Below are 8,317 nucleotides of genomic sequence, written 5' to 3'. Positions count from 1 at the left end.
AGCAGGATCTGTGTCTCTTCAAACAAAACAAACATTAATGAGTCAATAGCTCTTCAATTTACAAATCTCAAACTTTTGCATTTGTTTTAAGGAAGAAAGCTGCACAAATGTGTATCTCAGCCAATTGCTCACAGGCCACTGTACTGGTATAGTGTGCTATCTCAAAGTCAGCCATCAGTTGTAAGTAGATTTTGGCTGACAGGAAAATGTCTGATTTGGTCTTTGAGTTTCTACTTCTGTCTCACTGGTATCTGAAACCTTTGGGGTTTTTCCCCCCTGAAGTGGTAAAATGGATGGTCAAGGTCTGGCTTGTCTTGGATACAGTCCTGTTTGCTTTACAAAAATTGTTTTTAATTTAATGTCCTTTCTCACTGAGCACTGCAGTGCTGTTATAATTCAAGGCCTCTTCTTTACTGCCACCTTTGAGCACCGGCTCCACAGCTCCCTGTTCCCTGGATAAAGAGTTCTGCTCATCTGTGAAGTCAGTGAGTAGAAGGAGCCATTCGATGGGTTGCTGAACCCATAGTAAAAACCACACTTCAAATCTGCTGTTTACATTACTTTAATTCTAGAAGGGTTACAGGAAGGCTGCAGCAGAAGACAGGAATGGGAAAGATAACACAGTTGATGATTCAGAGGCAAAATTCACCACTACAAAAGATCTGTATGCATTATTTATAGGACAGGCTGGCACTGCTTCTTTGAGATCACTCTGCCCTCATGTTTTGGCTGCTCTTCTATAAGTCTGCAGAGAAGTGGGAGACAAGATGATGCAGCAGAGGGGACGTGTGAGAGTCTGGGCAGAAGGCCATTTAGATGGGTTACATGAATCAAAAGGAATAAACCTTGGATGTTTCCTGTGCATTTCACTGAGTGCCATTTCTCGAGGTTTAGCTGAGGTTAGTTAAAAACCTGGTCCCTGAAAATGGGAATACCGCAGAGTTGGAGAGGTACATTTCTCTTTAAGCAGGAAGGAGCTTTGCCTGGTCTCATGGGATAGGTGTGTCCAAAAATTCTTTACACAAGAAGGCAAAGGCTTCTCACTTCTTAACCCAACCATGTAAGGCTCACTTTCTGTGCCATGAGTTCAACCCCTGCCAAATTCCCTGCTCATCAGCATTTTCACTGAAGTCAATCCTTTCCCTGCTGGAAGATCTGGGCATATGTTGTTAGGGACTTGCTTTGTAGCTCACTTGCTGTGAGATGCACAGCCTTTGGCTCTCCTAGAAGCATGTACAGTCATTTAATTTGCCCCCCTTGTTTGATTTCTGTGTTGAACTCTTGGTGTTGTTGACTTGTAGCAATTACAGAGTTTTCTGCCAATTAGGCAGTGGAGATGAGCAGCAATGGGCTCCCAAAGTGCCCTTCTGATGCTCTGGCTGCTCAGTGCACTGCTGAGCTGCCGCAGGCTATTGCAGAGCTGTTGGCACTAGCATTATTCTTCTGCTTGCTGAGGGCTTTCGGGTCAGCCTGCAGCCTCACAAAATCTATTCAAGCCAAAATTAGAGTTGAAGCTAGTTCTTGCATAAAAGCAACAGAGAGAAAAAGGCCAAAAAATACCCGGTCTTCTGTAGCAATTGTCAGGAGAGAGAAATTTTCTCTCTACATTAAAAATACCATCATAGTTCACTGGGGAACACAATGTGGTGTTCTTCACTTAGGTAGGGCTGGCAGATACAGCTTCTGGGCTCATCAGAAGCCAGCTCAGCCTCCAGAGCAGTTTTGGCAACACCTGTAATCCCTGTGTGCCCCACTTTCCAATCAGTTGACTGAAACTCAAATTAGAGTTTCAATTAGAAACCTTTTTCTAATGCCTTCCCTGTTTCTCTTGGAAGCAATTGGGGTTAATAGCTGCCCTATCAATTTGCAGAGACCTGTAGGAGGAGGGCACCAGATTTCAGGTGGTAGCCAAGACGTCTGTTTTTCAGTAATATAACTAAAATTCACTCTGCTGCAAAACCCATTTTCCTCTGTCTAAATGCCAGGAACAGTGCTCACACCCGGTCAGAACAGAGTACAAGGGTACCAGCAGCTCTCACAGCTACCAGCAGAGCCCTGCACCATCCTGCCTGCTCTAGAAAGTGGATGTTAATGTTACATGTTTATGCTGCCTTCTTTTGATTTGTAGTTCTGAAGAGTGACCTCTCTGTCACCTGACATGGCCATGCTTTTTTTTTCATTCTTAATTTTTCTTCAATTAGGCCACTGTTGACAGTTCTGGTAGAGTAAAGCAGAAGTTTCACCATTCTTCATACTGTTGTACCATGTCCTGCTGGAGATATCTCTCCTAGATACACTAACTGGGTTTTGTGTAGCAAAACACTCACTTTGGCCATACTTTGTTATCTGCAATTAAATCCGTAGATAAGCTTTCTTTTATCTACTGATAACTTCTGTCTTGAGACTTCCCTGCAGGAACCTTTGAACTAGAAGCACAAATGAGGGCTGGATTTACTAGGAAATGGCCTCTCTCGTGTAGCTGGCCTTGTATTTTTTACAGTTACGATCATGGTGTCTTTTATTAACACATGCCTAAATAAACTGAGGTGTCAGTAACCACATACCAAGACTGCCAACTTCCCAGCAAGGCAGGTAAAACAAATTCTCCCCAGTATCAGGATGTGGAGAGAGGAATAGAAGCTGCAGAGCAGAAGAAGGTGTGATGACCATTGCACACTTTGTGGTGCATAATCAAAGCTGACACACATTTCAGAACAAGCCAGCAACTAAACTCTTTCTGGAGAGGTTAGGCACAGTCTAGATAGGCTGCTGGTGGTATGGAACCTCACTGTGCACATCCCGCACTCAGAGCAGGGCCTCAGACTTCCTGCTGGCACCACCAGGGCTGCAGAACTGTGCCCTCAGTCAGAAAACACCACCAACAAAAGGCTGAGCTAAAAATCACCCCAAATGCATCTCCTGGATGCTTTCCTCAGCCACTCAGCATCACTCCTATCTTAACAGGTGCCATCTCAGCCACCTTGCCTTCTCTGATCAGGCTCTGCTGTCCTGAGTGACCCAGTGAGCCAAGCCAGGGAGGCCAGAGAAGATGGAGAGGTGAAACTCTGGGCACTGTGAGAAAGGGCTCCTCACTAATACCTCAGGTGTGTGCTTAGCACAGGAGAACCTTTTAACACTGCTAGAACCAGTAGTGCAAGGAAAAAGAACATAACTGGCATCATCCTCCATGAGACCAGTGATGTCACAATGAGAAGAAATAAAAATAATGTCTCTCTAACTTTGTGGCCTCCTCTAGTTTGCTTCTAGAAAGACCCTCTTCAAATTTCCTGTCATCCCATAAGCCATTTTCTGGTTGATCATGAACAAGAAGTAAATGTAAAGACCTTCTTGATTTCAGTGCTGCCTTGTGGATTTTTAGCACTGACACGAATTTCTGTGGCATTGCATCTTCCAAGGACATGAGCCTTTTCCAGGCTCCATGATGCAGGTTGGATCTGCTTGATCAAGGCTAGTCCTTCTAGCAAGGCTAGAAGGACTAGCAAGGCTAGTCCTTCATCTCACTTATCTCCATACCATTTACAGTAGTTAAGGCCAAAGTCAGGAAAGCTGGTCCAGACAGCTAATCCCCATCTAATGACACTCCTATGATTTTTTTTCTAGTTCAGTTGGCACCTTTCTAATCTGTGCCAAACCTGCCAAAGGGTCAGTACACTCTGCAGGCAGGCTTGTACCTGTGCACACACTTCAGTCCAGCACAGTGGAAGTGTTTGTTCCTCATTCCATGCTTAAATAATGGCTGAGCTCTCCTGGACCCAAAGAGGGTAAATTATCAAGGATTCATTAGATGCAAACACTCCATCTAAATAGATGTTCCTGCTTACAAGGGCTCTTGGCTTTCTCCCCTACATAGGTAGTTTAATTTCACTCCTCCAAAGACAACAGTGAAACATGATACTAGATTTTTGAGCTTTTATTCATTTTGATTTTCCACTATTGGTTTTCACTGTAACAATCTCAACAGGAACCAATAAGACACATAATCACAGGGCCCTTGATAATGATGGAAGTAGATTCGCTGCCAGCAGCTATTATGCTCATTTGGGGACTGTGAAAAACACTACACATGCTTTTGTTTGGGTGAGATAAAGGGCAGTTTTACCCTGAAAAAGGGATGTTAGGCTGGCATTTTCTTATTCAGTGGCTTTGTTCCCCACTCATGTCAGATGTGCTGATGTTAGGGGAGACAAGTAAATTGTACTACCTCAGGGTTTTAACTGCTCTCTACCTTGCAGTGTCAGATACACTCCATGGTTCATTATCATCCAAACTGATTCATTACCACTTTCTGCATGGCTCCTCAGACCAGCACCTCAGCCCTCAGGAGAAGTGCAGTGGATCAGAGGAGCTGGGAAACTACTTGGAGCGAGTTGTGTCCAGCCAGGCAGCTCCCCGCTGCAGCCAGCAGCCCACAAGGGGTAGCAGAGTTGACCCTTCTCTGCACTGTCCCCAGAATGAGTGACTGTCCCCAGAATGAGTGACTGTCCCCATGCATGTCAGAGGCAGCCAGGACAAGGAAGAGCTGCAGTGCTCCCCTGAGAAGCAGAAAATGTGACCCCCTGCACCCTCGTGTGTTATTTGGACAAAGCAACGTCTTGGGGGTAGATTAAGATGATCAATTGTTGGTTTTCAATATACCTAAGTACCAGCATGGCCCTTGTCATCCCCTTGTCATCTCTCTGAGCCACCTGCTGATTTTCCTCCTAAAACATGGACAGTGGGGGAAGTGCTGGTACTCATGTGAGGAGATTCATCAAAAGTGGTTGACAGGTGAACTGAAAAGTGATCATAGCCCCAAATTTCTGTCTTCATCATCAAGTTCATCCTTGTAGGCCTTTAAAATTAATCTGGAATGTAAATACAATAATACAATATTTACTTGTCTATAGTGCTCATGGGCCAAAGATATTTTAGGAATAAGATATAAATGGAATGTCAAAGCATTAGAAATCATCTTTTCAAGTAAGTTTTACATACCTTTATTAATACATCCAAAACCCCATTAATTTTATCATCAGCCACAAGCAAATTTATTTAATAGCCATAAACTCATCCCTAGTCATTAATGATCTGGTATTTTAGATTTTCAATTTCCATTGAATTCACTGGGAATTTAAAAAACTCAGAGCTTTAGAAAGCTCAGAATACTGAATCATAAACATTTTCACATGTGTTTATTTTCTTCTGGCTTTCATTATATGAGGAACAAAGCATATTAATTCAACATCCTTTGAGGACTGGAACATCAGATATACAGTAAGGAAAAAGTTACATCTAAACTCCTGTCATTTTAAGAAACTGCTTATTTGAAAATTAAAACTTAAGTGAATATACAGTTCTTAACACTGTGTAATTTCAATCACAAAGACAAACAAAATACCACTGTACTTTTGATGTGAAGAAATTGCAAAAAAACTAAGAAAGAAAATAAATGGGACAGAGGACATTGTATAAAACCTTTCCCCCTTTCGCCAGGTATTCAATAGAATGAAAATTGATCTGCCTTAGGGACAAAGGATCACAGTAAGATAACATTGGCAGGGTCAGTACTTAATAATAGTGTAAAATAAAAGAGGACATTTAGAAAAAAAATCAGCAGCATCCAAACGCTGTATCTGTATTTGTTTCAATAAACTTCCCTCAGCTATTTCACATATGATGACCTAGAAGCAGAGCCCACTTCCTTATGTCTGCCAAGTCTTTGTGTTCAGGGGAGCTTTAAAATTATTCTCATTTGTAAAGGTACAAGAGCTCTGAAAACATTCCGGCTTACAGTGTTTTACAACCTGAGTTCAGGGTCCTTAGCACTCTTTTTTGAATGAAAACCAAATAATATTTGCTTGAAATATATAACCTTGAATGATGCTGCAGCCAAAGATGCCCAGCTTATCAAAACAAGTCTGGATCAGGAAAGCCCCCAGAAAAAGTTTGGATTTTCTAGAGTGCTTGAGGTCCTTCAGCTTCTGATGTGACAGCTCTTGCAGCAACGTTTTGTCTGAGCTCCTGGAGATGTGTCTGTTCACTCTGGTGTCTAAAGGAGCACTGAATGCACATGTGGGAGCAAAGATATGGCTGAGCAAGCCTAGAGCAAGCTCCTGGGTGTTAGGAGTCTCTGTGGCCTGCTCAGCTACAGTCCAAGTGCAGAAGCAGGCAGCAGTCCCTGTAGGCGCAAAGCCTGCTGCTCCTGTGCAAAGATAAGGAGTCCCTGGAGGTCAGGTTTGGTGATGAAGGGATGAAAATCTAATTTCATTTACCCGACATTCTCTTATTTCTGTACACATTCCCCAAGCCAGGGCAGCACACCCAGGCTGTTGGCTTTGCAACCTCCTGCCCCACAGTTCTGGAACTTACCCTAAACTGTGTGTGCTGTTTAGCAGCAACTGCACATCATTATTGACAACTGTGGTACATAACAAAACCAGCTTGGTAGTGTCTGAGAAATCTGTCTGTACAACTCACAAATTCTGTTTGATATTGAGGACTTGCTATATGCTGCTTAAATTACAGGCTCTCTTCCAAATGTAGAGCAGATCTTACTTTTCTGTCTCTTTACATCGCTTTTTAGGACAAAATAGTGTCCAGAGGGCATGACACAGTGCCAGAATTTGGCAGTCACTGAACCTTGACAATCTTCTGATGGTATGGCAGTATCCTTCTTACAACAATGAGTGATCTCTGAGCAGTCTGAGTGTTATAAGTATTTTCATGTCATCCTCCTTGAAAGCATAAAATCTTAATCAGAATGCCACAGGGAGCTTGTGAGCACCTGCAGGAGCTGGACAAGCTGGCTGTAATCTTGGGCCCAGGGTAACAGAGCCAGAGTAAACACATTAACTGTGGGGAGCACAAGTCGGAGCACAAGGATGGACTAAAATGCTTCAGCTTTTCTCAGGTCTGGGGCCAAATACACAGGTCCAGTACAGAATTCTGGCACATGTGTGGCAGCAAGAGCTTTATCAGGGCACTGACAGGCAGCTACAAAATAAGTGAGGCACCAGAATCAACAGGCCGGTTGCAAGTGGCCCACACATTTGAGACCTCTCAGCTTTGTGCTTTCATTTCAGCTGACAGCACCTGGCTGTTGTGTAGCTGAAGGCTCAGACTGCTCAAGGCAGGACCACCAGGACCCCTCTGAGCTGCCATGCCCACACAGTATCACTTTCTCCTGATGGCTGAATATTTCCGTGAATGCCAAGCTAGTACCCCCATGCATGGGCTCAGTGCAGCACAGACACTGTCTCTTCTTTCCATAATTCAAAGCAAAAACAAAAACCAGCTGCTTTGCTTCAGAGGTGGATCCAAGTATCCAGCTTTAGACAGCTCCAGAAATGTAAGATGATTTGGGTTCAGCTTCCTAGTGTGAACATCCCTGGCCCAGTGATGCCAAGAATCAAACCAGCATGTCTGCAGTAAAACAGATCTAACAAAGACTGCTTCTGGCGATACTCTGCTGTCACACCAGCACCAAATATCTTTTCCATTATGTTTGAATCAGTCTCATTAGTTCAGTCAGACTTTATTTTTTCAATGCTTGGGGTGTTCTTGAAGTAAGACACATTAACTTCATCTTGATTTATAGCCCATGGGTTGGTTTCACTGGTTTGTAAACTGAACTCCTACACATTTTTCCCTCGTTATGGCTGAATTTTCTGTCCTCTTCCCTCCAAGAGCTGCCTGTCTGATCAGCCCATGCACTGTGTAGGCTAGTTAAAGATTAACACAACCAAACTGTGGCAGTGTAAATCTTGAACATGCATAGAAACAAAGAAAACAATTTTGCAAAACAAGTTACACAAGAACTTCATGAAAAAGGTTTGCTCATAATATTTCTCTTTCTTTGTGTCTGTTATCAGCCAATGAACAGAGGTGTGGGCTGTTGGCAGTTTTGCCTTCTTGTAATTCAGTGTTAAACCTAAAACTCACATTGAGAAACTAGAATATGCTCTCTGCAGTCATGCCCTATAGAGGAAGGGGGGATAGAAGGAATATCTGTAAGAATTTGCCCAACACTAAATCCCATCACTGATCACTTAAATAACCCCAGAACAGGTTTTGCAGCCTGTAGGAGGAGGGTCAGTCTGTTCTTCAGGTGTTAGAGAATCAATCCTAAATGCTTAGAGCAAAATCCTATGCTAAGATAACATATTTGACAATGCTGCCACATTTTATGGTGAGGTACAAGCCTGTAAGGACTGTTAACCATGGCACTCGGGCAGCACTTTTGCACAGCCTTGGAAAATCCAGGTCTTCTCTGTGTTACATCTGTGCAGCAGGAGATACTTGTATCTACCTCAGCAGG

The sequence above is a fragment of the Corvus brachyrhynchos genome, unplaced genomic scaffold (genome assembly GCF_000691975.1).
Source record: "Corvus brachyrhynchos isolate BGI_N302 unplaced genomic scaffold, ASM69197v1 scaffold80, whole genome shotgun sequence".
NCBI classification, from domain to species: Eukaryota; Metazoa; Chordata; class Aves; order Passeriformes; family Corvidae; genus Corvus; species Corvus brachyrhynchos.
The sequence above is the reverse complement of the archived record's forward strand: the minus strand, read 5'-3'. Positions refer to the sequence as shown.